The sequence below is a fragment of the Misgurnus anguillicaudatus genome, chromosome 9, assembly GCF_027580225.2.
Source record: "Misgurnus anguillicaudatus chromosome 9, ASM2758022v2, whole genome shotgun sequence".
Taxonomy (NCBI): domain Eukaryota; kingdom Metazoa; phylum Chordata; class Actinopteri; order Cypriniformes; family Cobitidae; genus Misgurnus; species Misgurnus anguillicaudatus.
Window position 1 is genome coordinate 18,342,416 of NC_073345.2, and position 14,889 is coordinate 18,357,304.

Genomic DNA, 14,889 nt, shown 5'->3' on the forward strand with positions numbered 1-14,889 from the left:
TCTTTGACCAACTGAGAGACAATTTGTTTTGTCATTACAAGAGTACTTGTGAGAAAGCGTATGCAAAATGTTGGGCGTGTTTTCGTGCATATGTTAGGTACGTTTCCAGTCAGGTGGAAAATCGTAACAGGAGAGAGGAATAATGAGGTGCACGGTAAACGTGATGAGGAGTGTTGTGTGGAGACAGAAAATAAATCTAAACAATATTCTTAACCATATGGTGGTAATTTTTTTATTTTCTGATATATACGCATCTTGTCACCTAAATTGCTTAATGTTCACATGTATAAAACCGGTTTTTAAGTAGGTTTTTAAAATGTAACTTGTGTGTATCTTGAGCCAAAACAATGACACTGATATATTAAAAGATGTCAGGGCAAGACAGCTCAAACATGCATTTTTTCCAAAACTGGGCCTGATTGTTTATGTACATGCTCAATAACTTATTTTTGTTTATTTTTAACCAAAAAGTTACAAATTGCATCTTTAACATTGTCAAAAGTGTTCTTTGGGGATAAGTTTGATATGTACTTACATGTGGGTCTCATAATTGCATGAAAACTGCAACTTCAAGATACAGTCCAAAAGTGGCAGCCAGGCCATGACCTGGGGATTAAAATCAATATTTAATTTAGACAACATGGTTTAGGTAGGAAACTGAGAAGAAACCACAATCTTCATAACAAGCCTTTCTTATCTGAAAAAAATCTCTAAAAAGTTGTTCAGTTCGACTTTTCACTTTTTTTTAGGGAGAAAGACGAAAAATAACATGTTAGACACAGTTCTAAAACCTTTGGTTCTCCAAAGAACATTTTAAATCAAAAGTTTTTAAAATAACCAGTTTCTTTCTTACCTTTCATGGATCACCGTTATGTGAAGGGAGGTTTGGCAGCCGATCTGTAGTAAAGATTGTATATAGATTGTGTACATTATATAGTACACTTTTTACACACCACCAATGAAAACAACCCCACTACGATAACAAAAATCCACCCACTCCTTGTTTTTTAATCCTCATTAAACCAAAGCAGTCTTATTAGACATTCCGTTTTGATTCTCTTATTAATGTGAGGTCACATTGATAAAGCACCGCCCCCTTACAGTCTTGCATTACCATATTTTCCACACTCAGCAAGTTGTACTTTGTCCACTAGATACTATTGTCTCAGACTGTATTATTTTGGGCCTGGTTCCCCAAAACGTTCTTATCACTAAGTAGTTCTTAACCTATTCCTTAACCTCTCTCTTAACTCTATGGCACGATTCCCAAAACATTTGTATGATAAGTATATCTTCTGTAAGTCACACTTTCGTAAGGTTGGTCTGGACCATTTGTAAGCTCTCTCTTAGCGTTGTTTGAGCGCAAAACGCTATCGTTGCAGTACAAGTCAAACTATGGTATGCTGAAAATGATTTTATGTTATGGACAATTTAAGACTTATAATAAAATATGTTTGCAATGGATACAGGGCTATTTATGCAGTTGACTTTATTTGGTTTTAGAACTAATGAATCAAAGATGGCACCGGTGTTGTGTTGAAGTTTGTTCCCCATCGAAGTCTGTTCCCTCTATGTTTATAGCGTTTACATTTATAATTTATTTAGAAAGATTAAAGATTTGAATTGGTTATACTAAAAAGCAATAACATCATGTATTCTATTACACAATTTATTAAATATTTCATATTTGAAAGTTTTATGTCTTTTAGCTTGTCTTTTTCCTTTTTTTCTCTCTACTGTTTCCATATATAATAAATACATATTATAGATATAATATGATTCATACTGTAAAAATAATTGACTTACAATTAAGAACAATAAAGATACATTACATAAATGCACACACACACATCTCAGTAGCCATTAAAACGTTCAATGTATATAAAGAATAAACGTATAATGTGATAAAAACACTAAAGGGAAACATAGAGGGAACAGACTTCCACACAACACCGGTAACCCCGTAACCGTTTAGTCCATGGCAATTTTTTTATGCGGCAACTCTTAAAACCTTTTGACAATTTGCCTGACATGGCTAAATTAAAAAAATCCGCCTCCCAAGACAACCCATTATGGAGCTGCTGGATCTTCTCAGACCATATTTTCTATCTAACTCTCTCTGTTTATTGTAGATAGGTTGTTTTTTATTGAAAACATTAATGGCAAGCAATACCGCATTAAACAGAAATACTGCAGCTGCTTGCCAAGTAATTCTGATTGTTAAGTATCTTACCATTAGTATAAAAGTGTATTATATCATTTTTTTAAGTCGTTAAACCCATGTCAAAAAGCGGCACAAGTGGCACAACGGGATAAGGAGGGTGGATGATTAGCGAGGGATACCCGGTTCGTCTACCCGTATTACTGACAATTTGATAATTTAATTAATAGTCTATATTTTATGGATAACTTAAACTATGTTAAAATAAATGTTACTGGAATAATTTGAGTAATGTTCCATTTGTATAGAACGTGTTGTCTTTCTTAACGCCGTAATGCACCTTCGCGTAAAGTCGAAAATCGATCCCTGAGAGATCGATCGCAAATAATTCAGCACCTTCACTTGGGACAGCGCCATTGTTACGTCGAACTTAGAGGCAGCGTGTTAAGAAGCTTCCTATAAGGGACACTTCGGGGAACACACTTAGGAACACAAACAACTTTTGTAAGATCTTTTTGAGTCTTCTTAGCGCGCTAAGAGTCAACGTTATCGGGGAACTGGGCCCTGATCTATAACTGAAAGCGCTTACTGTTTGTTTGTAAGGAAGTGAGGAGCTATAGCTCATTTGCATTTAAAGGTACAGATATTAAAACAGCACGTTTTTGCTCCCACCCAAATAGGGGCATTTTGGACATGCTATAATAAATGATCTGGGGGTTTATTTTGGGTTGAAACTTCACAGACACATTCTGGGCACACCTGGGATTTATATTTTATATTGTTACAAGTCCATAATAGGTGCCCTTTAAAAACTTTTGTAAAGTGTTAAATATCAACAAAATTGAACATAATTTCCACATAATTACAAGCCCTATACTAAAAGAAAATAATATTAAGTAATATTAATATTTAGGGATTTTTTATTGACTCGTGTTATGCATAAGCCTACATCTGTATCAGCGTCGTTTACAAAGAAAAAAGAGTGCCCTTTTTTGTCCTTCCGCCGCTGCGGAAATGCACGTCACTGTCATTGTTCAATACACAAAACCTTTTATGCAACAAAAGGTGCCTAAAAAGAATTTAAATTTTAATTTTAAAATTAAATTTTACATCATAAATCATTTATAAATTTAATCTGCAAAATAAGCATGCGCCTAATGTAGGTCTCTTATTATGCCAAAGATGTGCTCTATATTCTTTCAGGTGAATAATCTCCACACTATACACAAAACAGCATCTTTTATCTTGACAGTTAATCTCCGTATCCTTGTGCAGAATATAACGTATTGTTAATGTATAAAGCATTTAAACATTTTTCAAATTCATTTTTTTGAAACAATTGTTTCTGACTGGCTAAAACCCCAATTGAACATGCATTAAAGTCAACTTCACCTTGTTTCAGAGAATTATCAAGTGTATGACTCTCACAGGTAAAACACTAATGAGGGTACATTAACCGTATTCTCTAAAGAATCAGACCAGTGATTGTGTTCATTTAGTAATTACTATGCTGATGATTCTTCGCCAGCAGATGGAGAAAGCTCATTTGGTAAGACGTTGACTTTCAGAGCAATAGAGGAGATGAATGCATGCGTCAAAGGCATCCAAAGTAAATTATGATCAAACAATTACTGGAAAAGTTTAGTGTTTGAGTTAAATCTCTTTTGAGCAGGCTTTGTGTCACCTCCAAATTCTGTGTAAATGATACTAAAATATGCCAGCTTTGTCCCTACTGCTTTAGTTTTTACCAAATGAAGTGCATTGTCAGTGTAACCTTAAACTTTTGTTTTACTTTTTGTTATTTGAAATTGTCTTTCGTTAATACAGTGATTGTAGAGTAAAAAAAATCGAAAACTTTCCTAAAAATCTCAAAAAGTTCCTAAAGTGCTCTCAAGAGATCTTATGGTTATACCAGGTGTAAATACCAGCTGTTTGAGCAAAAGCACTGCGTGCCGTTACAGTACGGTACATACTGAACTCCTCACTTTTCATTTTATATTTATCACTCTCATACCCATGCTCCCAAACGTGCTTGACTTTGCTGAGGGATCTGGTGAGTACCCCACCCCTTTCTGTATAAAGTGAATTAGGAAGCCTCACAGCTGCCCAGCCTGATGGATGCAGAGGGTTCATGGGTGAATCTCTTCACTGACACAAGGCCTCTGCATGATGGATGTCTTTATGCTGACTGAGGCTTACATCCATCAGGAGCAGAGATGACCTCCTGTCCTCAGGAAGTCAGGTTGTACACTAAAATTGCACGTTTCAGCAAGGTACTGTATGTAAAGAAATCAAAACAAGTAAATTAATATTCTGTCCACAATTCTCTCGCTAATGTAAATCTGTTTGGCCCATTAAGACTTAGAAATATGCTCAAACAGCTGTTTGTTTTAATATATAGCTATTTACAAGTGAAAAACATGGATGACAGCTTTAGGTAAATGGCTTTGGGTTACTGTAGATGGCTGTTGGTTTAAATAAAGTTATGATAACAAATATTAAGCAAACTGCTTGTTAGTGGAAGCAAATAAGAAAATGACAAGATCATGTACACTCTAAGAAAGGATGTTTCTTTCAAAAAGTGCACTTTTGTATCTAAAGGGTGCATAATAATATGTCAAAGGTTTACTGATACTTTAAAGATACATATTGATACCCGATATCTGTCCATAAATTGTATATTAGGGCCTTTTTAAAGGAAAACACGTTTTTCAATATTTTATTATTTTCTTACCTCAACTTAGATGAATTAATACATACTAGTGCTGGGCAAAGATTAATCGCGATTAATCGTATCCAAAATAAAAGTGATTTTTTTTTTGCATAATATATGAGTGTGTGTGTGTGATTATTATGTATATAAATACACACACATTCATGTATGTATTTAAGAAACATTTACATGTGTATATATATTCATTTATATTTGTATATATTCTATATGATATATAAATAAAGAAAAATTATATATAAATAAAAAAATCTAAAAAAATGACTATATGTATGTGTGTGGGAAATATACATAATTACTACACACAGTACACACACATATATTATGCAGAAAATAACTTTTATTTTGTATGCGATTAATCGCGATTAATCTCAATTAATCTTTGCCCAGCACTAATACATACCTATCTTTTTTTCAATGTGTGCACTTTTAATCTTTGTACAGCGCTTTTTGAATGTGTTAGCATTTAGCCTAGCCCCATTCATTCCTATGGCTCCAAACAAAAGTTTTATTTTGTGCCACCATACTTACTCGTGTAACTACTCATCTAACAGTCTTTAAATAGGGAAAATGTGGATATGGAAGGTATTTTTGGACTTTTTTAAATTAATTAATTAAATGACAAAATATGTCCCAAATTTGAAAATTAAATGCTAAAATAAAAATTAAAACATTAAATTAAAATATTTCATTTTCAAAATGATGTAGCATCGTTCTGGCCAAATTGAAAAATAAAATAAAATTGATGATTTGACATTTAATTTTCCATATAATCTTGAGTCAAGACTGACAATATTAAAATAAAAAGGCAAGCTTGAAAAGGAATCTGTAAATACATTTTTAAAAGGCTTTTTATTTTATTTTTCAATTCATCACTTTGAAAATGAAATTTAATTGAATGTTTTAATTTTATTTTAGCATTTAATTTTCAAATTTGGGACATATTTTGCGATTTTATTTTATCATTTAATTAATTAATTTAAAAAGTCCAAAAATACCTTCCATACATGGAAGTGTTTGGTGGCTTATAAATTCATCCCTGTTTGGAGCCATAGGAATGAATGGGGCTAGGCTAAATGCTAACACATTCACGAGGCGCTGTACAAAGACACAAGATTAATTTGTGTAAGTTGAGGTAAAAACACAGTAAAATATTGAAAAACGGTGGTGTTTTCCTTTAATGAGTACCATCCATCCCAGCTTTTGTACCGTTATTTCTGACAGTGTAGTGGTATTTGCCAGAAAGTATTTCACTTAATAAATTTGTACTGCATCACTAAATTCACTACAGGTCATGATGAGCAATTGTGTTCATTTCTAAAGTAAGGGCCCATGAGTCATTCTAGACTGTAGATAGTAGCCATGCAGCTGTCAGACAAAATAAAACATAAAAGCATGAATTATTCAATAATAAAAGTTAAATGCACGGGAAGATTGAAAAATGATTGAGAAGAACTTAACTCAACCTGGCTGTCCAGACTGACCTAGACTCTCCTGGCATTATTTAAAAGGTCTCAATAGTTTTCCACTAAAATTAGGGCTGTCGTGCACTTAGCCCATCATACAATCTCAATAAATTGGCCCCCGTAAAAGGACCCGCAAAGCTTTTATTAGGCCTCTGCTATGACTACAATCTTTATCTCATGTAATTTTAACCATATTTTTCAAAAGTACTATATGCATAAAACATTTTTAATGCGTGGTCCTTTAAAGCTCAACAAATATATGAGCTTATTAAGTCTAATACATTAAAGATCCATGAATCATTTATATTCACCTATCAGGCTAAAATAAAAGCATGCATTATTCATGTCTAAATTGTTAGGACTCAGAGTGGGTTTGTTGGGTCAAGTGCCAGCCATTCTTAATTAGACTGAAATGGTAATAACTTCTGATCTTTAACTTAAGTGTTGTAATTTTTTCAAGTGATTTGCTTTGACAAGCAAATTAGACTATCACTTTCAAATAATAAATGCTGTGTTTACAATGTAATTGGTTGCACATTCTTTAATAATGCGCAATTGTAATGTTGTATGTGAAATACAGACCAAAGTCTTATAATCTAATTAAGAGATTTGAAGCATCAAAGTTTGATTTCCCTCGTATATTTCACATTGTTTTTAATCTTTGACATGGCCTTACTCAGTAAATAGTAAAGGGACACTCCACTTGTGAAAATATGCTAATTTTCCAGCTCCCCTAGAATTAAACATTTGATTTTTACCTTTTTGGAATCCATTCAGCCAATCTCCGGGTCTGGTGGTACCACTTTTAGCATAGCTTAGCATAATTCATTGAATCTGATTAGACCATTAGCATAGCGCAAAAAATAACCAAATAATTTCGATACTTTTCCCATTTAAAACTCGACTCTTCTGTAGTTACATTGTACTAAGACCGACAGAAAATTAAATGTTGCGATTTTCTAGGCTGATATGGCCAGGAACTATACTTTCATTCTGGCGTAATAATCAGTACCAGGCGCAATGATATAGGCAGCACCCGAAAATAGTCCCCTGCTATTGAAAGTTACCAAAGGGACTATTTTCAGGTGCTGCGTAATATAATTGCGCCTATACCGCAGCCAAGTTCTTGATTATTATGCCAGAATGAGAGTATAGTTCCTAACCATATCTGCCTAGAAAATCGCAACTTAAATTTTCTGTTGGTCTTAGTACATGATGTCACTACAGAAGAGTCAAGTTTTAAATAGGAAAATTATCAAAACTCTTTGGTCATATTTGAGCGCGATGCTAACTGTCTAATCAGATTCAATGGCTTATGCTAAACTATGCTAAAAGTGGTACCACCAGACCCGGAGATCAGCTGAATGGATTCCAAAACTGTAAATATCAAGTGTTTAACTCTAGGGGAGCTGGAAAATTAGCCTATTTTCCAAAAAAGTGGAGTGTCCCTTTAAAGATATCAAGGTTATATTCTACCAACATATTCTCTCTTTCATTTTGTAGGATGAATTTATCACAAACAAATGCAAAAATAGCATTTCCACCAAATACAAGACTTCATTTTAGAAGTCTCATAATTTTCAAAGATTTTCAAACATGTTTTGGTTGAAATCTGTGACTTTGAGGCTTACACACTGGGTGTCCCTTTTGTGAGAGATCCTGATTTGCATTACAATGACAGATGTATTGATGCCAAAGTGCCTCTTGTTAATAGTGCCTTACGGGAACATCACAACATTCGTCCAAGTCTTTATTATCCAACGAGAAAGCTTCATCGGTACAGATCATTTTCTTTTCTAGCCCCGGTGACATGTCTCCAAAATACATACACTGCTGAACAATACTCTAGCTAAGAAAAAATAATGTCAAGTCGCATTGTGTTGTGCCTCTCTTTCTAAATGGCATGACAATGGAGAACCACTGCTGTCTAATTTCATTGGCTGGAGTCTAACTCACTGCAGAATGCAGATAGAGTTTCAGCAAGCGGCCAGAGGGGCTTCTCTGAGTTGAACAGGATTTATCAGCTCACAACAGTATTGTTCTTTCAGTTCACTTGGCACATCAAGTGGCCATTTTCCCTTCAGTGAAACAACATTGAGGTGACATTGGGAGATTTCAACATGCGAGGGATGATGATCCAAGCTGCATGGTGCTTGGTGTGTGGTGTAGACCTACTCTTTAGGTCCAAATATGTACTTTTTAAAAAGGGGAATGCCCCAGTGACAGCTTGGGTATTTATTTTGACAATTTTTGACCATTGACAGTGTGTATGTCCTCTGCATCTGTAATTTCATTATGATCACACCCCTTACTGTACTTTTGATTATTTGGAGATTGTGAAGAAAGCATAATAACTTAACATTTTGGTTATATTCTACATATCAGGCAATAACCCTAATATAACACATAGGATTGGGTGGGATTAGGCATTGGTGCCTGTGGGAGATCTTGTTGTGTAAATGAGTTAGTGAATGGGATTCTGATGCGTGGGAGTTTATTAGAGGCCAATCTGTTTATGAATCTCTCTTCCTCTTGTAAATCTTTCTAACGGCATTCATCTGTTTCACTAACCAGCACTGACAATAAAGGAAAGAGACACTAGCATCTATATTAAACTGAATAATCTAGAAATGCTCTCCTGTTAAAATATAACAGAGAAAACTATGGTTTGAGGCATTTACATTTTTAACCCTTGCGGTCAATCTTACCCCCAAGCCACTTTTCTTTAGTTAAAAAACGTGGCTCCCTTCATCTCAGTGGAATAAGATTATGTGATTTTTCTAGACTGTCAATAACTGGTCTTGATTCGGTCGTTCCAAAGATTTGTAAAAATGTACCTCAAAGGGTCCTTTGGGGGTAAAAATGACACCAACTGAAAATTAATGGGAAATGCAACAAAAAAAATGATTTGTACAAAAAATCAATGCATCTAGAATAAATCTGAAAATTTCAACACATAAAAGTAGGCATTAGAGCACAAATGCAATATAGAAAATACATGCACAATGTTGCTAATGTTTTTGCTAATAAATTCACAAAATGTATCTCTAAAGTAGTGAGTGATTTGAGCAGTTGGCCACATCCAGTGAAATGAATGGGTCTCTATGGACATCTGCTGGTTAAAATGATTTATTTCCTAAACTGTAATTCTTTTATGTTTTTTTCTAAACCCCAGATGACCAAATTTAACACATAACATCTAGATCAATATCTAAAAACAATTTAAATCAAATTTAGATCATAATTTATGTGAATTTTACAGGCAAGCTAATGGTGTAGTTGAGGAATTTAGTGGTAAACAGGTACAAAAGTACTTCATATCTCCCAAAACACAGCATTAATGTATAGATAAGAAGTAAACAATATATATATATTATTTGTATCATTAAAAATTTAGATATTTTTGAACGCTTTTAATTTCTGGGGTCATTTTTACCCCCACAGAACTCTAACGTATGTAGGAAAACAGAGGCTTATAAGGGTTAATTCATAATTTTAAATGTTTTTTACTATTTATTGATTAAGTTGAAAGATGTTCTATTGATTATAAATGACTACTGATTATTATTTATTACATTAAAACATAGTTTTTATCACAATAATAAGCAAAAATACATCCCTTCTCAAATTTACACTGAACCCTTTCTCAGACAGAATTTTTTTTAATATAAAGCAATGCAAAGATTCACAAGCAAAACATACAAAGTACTCAAATAAAACTTTTCAGCCTTTAGGGCAATAAGACAATGTATTTGACATAATAGTACACAATAATTGTGATACCGTAATAATCATGTGCTGGAAAAAGCACTGGAGCATGAGGGTCATTCAATGTTGTTACTATTTCATGGTGTTTACCACCTAGGAGCATTTCTGAATTGGATGCTATTTTATATGTTGCAGTTAGATTAGTTTGAAGGCAGCTAGGTGTGAATCCTCTTCTGACACAGGGTTTATGAGATCACTGAATTTTCCAGGATGATTCATCGGAATGTTTGAAACCCTCAGCTGTACCATCACATTATTTCTGTTCAAGAAATATTTTCACAAAAAAATACTGCCTTTCTTTATAAACTCATACAATACCAACGTCAATGACGCTTTAATCCAAACCTAGTTTACATATTATTATAGACCACTATGTCCTTCTCTGATTCTCTCAACCTTTAATTAGGCTTTTATAACCGAATTATGACCAAGATTGGATCACATTTTTTGTTGAAATATCTACATGTTGCTGAATGTGAATATTGTAGTTGACTTGCAATGTCTGTATAAAATTGTAATGTTTTAATTAACATCTATGTATATTTATATAATTAAACAATATTATTAATATACTATACTGTATAAAATTCTTGTTTTCATTACTTAATTTGTCCTTTCCACATCTCTATTAGCCTGCATCTCAACTACAGTTTCGGCACTGGCTGCTTTTTCCTCATTACGTTCGTGTAAAATGCTTGGCAAAGCACTTTATCGACTGCAATTATGTTCTTGCTTAGAAGCCCCTTCGAGCGCCGCTTTGGGGTTTCATAACAATTTGCACAAAAAAACTGTCATGTACCTCCAATATAATACACCTGAGAAACCTATTGTTTAATAATAATTCTGAAATACGGACAAAAGGCAGCCGGTCGATAGCCATAGCACTGGATCTCTGTAGTGCAGGCCAATGTAAAACAATGCACCTAAAAGCCCCAGCAGTCACATTAACTATATTGTATTGAGATCATTATCAAGCCGACAATAAATTAGATGTAATTGACATCATTTAGACAAAGCAGATGTTATGCTAAATAATTCAGTTTTGATTACAACATATCCATGTATCTTTATCCATGCATCTGTATTTATTTTAGGAATCTTTATTATGATCATAAATACTGTATCTAATCCCCAATAGCATTTATTTAATAAAATCCAAGATTTTTTACATATTAAATACATCCCATGTGCATTACAGGAACAGGATAAGAAATATGACTTTAAGCTGAGATTTATATCTGCCATGCTGAAAAACTCCAGATACATAAACTGTATGAAGGGCAATAAAAAGTCAGCTTGAAACATGCCATTGAACTAATGTCTTTCATACAGCATTTCATTTTCAAACCTTGACGTTATAATGTGCCAAAACTATAGCCATTTGTTAGTGCACCATCTCGCAGAGTGGATTAAACTTGATTTACTTTAGAAGAGCATCACAAAGAGTATCACCATACCAACATAGACCAGCATGAATTTCTAATCTGGTTTATGTTTATGCTGGTAAGTGCTATACTCTTGAAAAAAATAATCATGCTACCAAATCATAGGGAAAATAGGTTTAAATGTGCTGTAGTGAGAAATCCATTTTTATTTATTTTATTTTATTTATAATTTTTATTTAGCATTTTCTCTTTATTGACGAGATGACTCAACAATATTTATTGACATTTATGTGGATATCGTCATTAATTGTGCGATTGTAGAAAAATAAAAAATATTATTAAAGACTGTGGTGTTTATTTTCATAAATCAGTATTTAGCAACAGTGGCACACTGATACTTATGTAATGCGGTCTGAACCATTACCGGGGTATTTTATCACGGCTTAGAACTTCGTGTTGTGCCTAACAACGCCCCTTAGCTGTTATAAAATGCACTGTAACACCACTGCTTCGCGGGGCTTATTTCTTTTATAAAACGATTACTTCATATGCATAGCAAGGTTTCATAAAATAAAACACAAATAAGTTGTAATTACATTAGTACAAATATTACTCTTCCGCCAAACAAAGTAGTTCCTCAGAATCAAGTGTGGCTGCAACAGAGCGTGGTGCTCAAGCAACACAGACGCAGCAAAGACACAATTAAAATATGATTAAAGACTGTAGTGTGTATTTACATAAATCAACATTCATCTCATTTATAAATTAACATTTATATCGTGCAACTGTTAAAGGAATAGTCTACTCCTTTTCAATATTAAAATATGTTATTACCTTAACTAAGAACTGTTGATACATCCCTCTATCATCTGTGTGCGTGCACGTAAGCGCTGGAGCGCGCTGCGATGCTTCGAAAGCATTTAGCTTAGCCCCATTCATTCAATGGTACCATTTAGAGATAAAGTTAGAAGTGACCAAACACATCAACGTTTTTCCTATTTAAGACGAGTAGTTATACGAGCAAGATTGGTGTTACAAAATAAAACGTAGCGCTTTTTTTAAGCGGATTTAAAAGAGGAACTATATTTTATGGCGTAATAGCACTTTTGGGAGTACTTCGACTCGCCTGAAAAGTCCGCTCCCCTTCTCACTCTCATAATGGCAGAGGGAGGGTGTTACTGCGCCGAGTCGAAGTACTCCCAAAAGTGCTATTACGCCATAAAATATAGTTCCTCTTTTAAATCCGCTTAGAAAAGCGCTACGTTTTATTTTGTACCACCAAACTTGCTCGTATAACTACTCGTCTTAAATAGGAAAAACGTTGATGTGTTTGGTCACTTCTAACTTTATCTTTAAATGGTACCATTGAATGAATGGGGCTAAGCTAAATGCTATCGAAGCATCGCAGCGCGCTCCAGCGCTTACGTGCACGCACACAGATGATAGAGGGATGTATCAACAATTCTTAGTTAAGGTAATAACATATTTTAATATTGAAAATGAGTAGACTATTCCTTTAATATTACACAAATATAATTCTGCTCTGTCCTTTGTAGCAGAAGTTTTTTTCAAAAGTCACAAATTTCCTCTTTTTTGTTACAACTCTGCCAGATGGGCTTGAATGTGTAATGTATGATAAAATATACAGCTTTGGACATATCCATATTTCACTGTACATTAAATATTTGTGGCTGGAAACTGATTATTGTTATATCATTTACCAGACAAATATAAGCGGCCTCAGATGCATCATTAAAGTATCTTATAAAGCTCCCTGTAACTGTTGTGCCCGAGGAAAACCATTTCTTGATCCACCAAGCACTAAAGTGCCTGACAACACAAAAATATGCTAAACAATAAAATAACAACGTAACAGAAAAATCTAATACTGAACTGTGCTGTCATCTCCAAGCTGATTATGAAAAATAGGACACGAATACAAGTCAGAATGAGAGAAAATGTCACAAACTTTTACTTGACCTTACCAAACTCTTTATTACAGGTTAATAACTCTATATGACCCATTTTGTTAGGTTTAGGTGTGTGATTTACTGCATAAAATCATACATAATACAAAGAACATCCTTTCAAAATATAACCTTGGTATCTTTATAACAAAGTTATCTATAATATTGCCCGAGTAAGGTCATGTCAAAGATTGAAGTCAATGTAAAACTAGATTATGAGACTTTATATCACAGACAGGTTACATATCATATTCGTTTTGTCCCTACACTCTCAGAAAAGAAAGGTACAAAAGTTGTCACTGGGACGGTACCTAAAAAGGTCCTAATACTTAAGGTAATGCACTTTTTAGATACAAAAGTGTACTTTAAAAAAAATACATCTCAGTGACAACTTTTGTACAATCTTACCTTTTTTCTAAATGTGTTGATGATAGTTTTTTCCTAAACAAACCAACCAATTAATAAACCAATAACCAGCTTTTATTTGTTTGATGATGTGTTGTATGACGCTTGTCCTTCAGCAGATGACATAAAAGTCTTGGCAGAGGATCGCAACTGATTAACTTCAGGGCCCGTATCCCTAAAGATTCGGAGAATCCTCTCAGAGAGCTCCTAACTTAACCTAAAAATTCCTTGCTAGGAGTTTTAGCTTAGAAGTGATTCCGGAACATTTTCAGTAAACTCTGAGCAAGGAATGGATGGAAATCCTATCTTAGTGAGGAGGTGTGGTTGACCCCGTTGCTACGCGTGACACTATTTTTTGAAGACTGTGGTTGTCCAAGAAGGAAGAAAATGAGTAATAATAGGATCTATTATTAGCCATCAATTTGAAATTGCAGGTATACTTTTACCTATAATATTTTTATATATTTATGTTTTTGTGATTACTTTGTTTTATAGACGTCTGTAACAGACCTAAATCATCTCTGCTGCATAGTTGCATGTTTTAGTTACAGAATCTGTTACTGTAGTTAATGTAGTGATTACTTTTATTTCTGGCGCTATATTATATAATTATTTCTCTAATAAGATCAGCCACAAACATGATTCCTGCACGATCTAATGTGTTGCATGTTATTAACTTACTGTCATGCATTGTGTGCAACATTTTTTGTCTCCATCTTCCTGTTCTGTCCACTTTCCCGGTTGCTAAAAAAAAACTCTTAAGCCTCTTAAAAGTTCTCATCCGTGCTCCAAACAATTTTGACCTTAAGACCTCTTTTAAGGGTTAAGATGCTTTCTGAATTACTTTTTTCTTTACTAGGATTTTTCTTTAATTTTAAGAGTAAACGCCCACATTTCTAAGAATTTTCTTAGAATTGCGTCACTAGAAGCTACTTTTTGCATTAAGATTCTTTACCACCAAATCCACAGAATAATCCAGTTCCTTGTCCATTATACTCGTAATTTA